Here is a 2,354-nt window from a genome sequence, read left to right as displayed (position 1 = left end):
TAAACTTGGTGGCAAATGAAGACCATCATGGGGCTTGTTATGCAAGAACAAGAGGAGCATTCCAAGATTCTGGAAACCAAGATTGACCGGCTTACGGAAAAATTTGTAGTGTATGTTGAAGTCATCCATCACTGCAGATTTATCACTCAGGATGCTCCAAATTACACTGTCATTAAGAAGAAGTCTACTGTGAAGGCTCACTCAACCACTGATGGCACCCTGAGCATAAAGAAAGAGGACCCGGGGCCTCCACGAATCATCGATCCATCACCGCGCAGTAGGAGGGAAGCTCACTAGAGACTCCCATTTCCTTGGATGAGGATCATGTCACCACCAACCAGGAGTGATGCAGTCGGTTTCCTTCTAGTTTTTCTTCTTGTTTGTTGTCTATATGTCGGTCTGTAGCATAGGTTCACTCCTTCTGTCTGTCGCAAACAAGGCGCTCCTCTCCCTTCTCGGCATCTAATTTCTCAATTTTGCAATGTAGTAATGAGAGCACCTCTCGGCTCCTCTTTTGTACTATGTTCCCTCCTTTGTCTGGTCTGCACTATAAAAACAGCCTATGTTGTGGACATCATTAGCTTTTTGGTAGGGTCCTATGTCGGGTTCCTTCCCACACAACCCTTTTTTGTAATCTGTCAGTTCATCAAGTAATATACTATCTTATTTACAAAAAAAACATAACGGTTTGGATATTAATGTAATAATTTGTAATATCCTTGTGCTTTAACTGTCATGACAATATCCAATATCTAGGAATTGTCCACTTATACATGGTTACAAAATACACTTTCCTGGAGTGCTCTAGTGTAAAGAGCATATCAGTGATGGATATCACGGTTTTATGAATTGTAAAAGACACACTTAATCAAAGTGGATGTCTTTCTATAACGTTGCAAAATCAATCAATGTTAGATATTCCAACATTAAAAATGTTAGATATTCTTGTAGCACATATATTTTCCTATTATCTTTTTCTTTTCTTGTATATCTAATATCACATTAAAATCTATTTTCTTACCTTAAAACCTTTTTATTTATTATTTTTTATTATTATTATTTCAATCTCTACTTCATATTAAATACATCTTAATATCAACTTTTTATCCTCATTCTTCCATCAAACAAACAAAAGACAAGACAGACCTAACCATAATTAAATTTCCATACCTTGACCATCCTCATTCTTTCCTTAAACAATGAGGACACCCCACCATAATGAAATGTTCATACATACCTTGCGCAAACACTTAGTTGTCATGAAGGATCCTCTCACACCTTACACTTTCAAGTAAGATATAATTTCTTTTTCCAACGTAGTAAAAGAGACCAAACCCTGATGGTCTCCCCTAGCTAAGGACAAAACCAAAAAGTCATTGAATTAGTTCGAGGCCACACACAATTTTTTAGAGTAATAAACTTGAAAATTATGTCCCACCATCCCATAATTTTAGCAAAATGGGCCTCACTCAGATCCCTTGAATTGATAACATGTCTATTCTAGTAGAATTTCATTGTAACTTACAGTGTAAACAATCATATGATTGTTGGCCACAGATTTTGATGGCAACCCATAATGTATTTCATCATTATGTCAATAAACAATTGATTATAATACATTTATAATATTTACAATATAATTACAGATTCATCCACACCAGATTCTACGGGATCACTATCCAACCAACGAGGTGTATATGTACACAAATTTATATTGTTTCTTTCTTGTTCTTTGGAAAACGGAATTTATAAAGAGATGTTGTGGGGACAATATAATTTTATGTGTGATGGTTATTATGAGGAAACATTGGGACAATAAATAGATGCATTGGGATTGGAAAAAATATCTCGGGCATAACATTCATAATATCAGATCAGTGCACATTGAATTCTAAACTTCACGAACAAAAGAAAATATATATATCTATATCTATATATATATATATTTATTTATTTATTTTATGTGGTTTATGGATCTCTATATTTATAGAATATTTATATTAGGGATTATTTATTGTTTTTTTGTTAGTTTTGTGGTGAACATTTATATCAGGCAAATCTATTTGAAAGGATCATTTCATGTTGGTTCAACCACAAAGTCTGACCCCAGGGTGTCAAGAGAATTGAACCCGTAATCTCTCAATAGCAAAAGTATTTTAACGAAGACTAACTAATTAAACTAACCCTCAAAGTTAAAAAAAGAAATATATATATATATATATATATATATATATATATATAAATAAAATAAATTTCATATTTAATATAAACCCCTTTATATTTGATCAAGTATACCAATACATAATATTCAAAAATTGTTATAGAATGTATAATTGAAATAAGTAATAATAGAT

This window comes from Pinus tabuliformis, chromosome 6 (assembly GCF_031772625.1).
Source record: "Pinus tabuliformis cultivar Carrire ecotype Pingquan chromosome 6, CPIR1, whole genome shotgun sequence".
NCBI classification, from domain to species: Eukaryota; Viridiplantae; Streptophyta; class Pinopsida; order Pinales; family Pinaceae; genus Pinus; species Pinus tabuliformis.
This window is presented reverse-complemented; position numbering follows the sequence as displayed.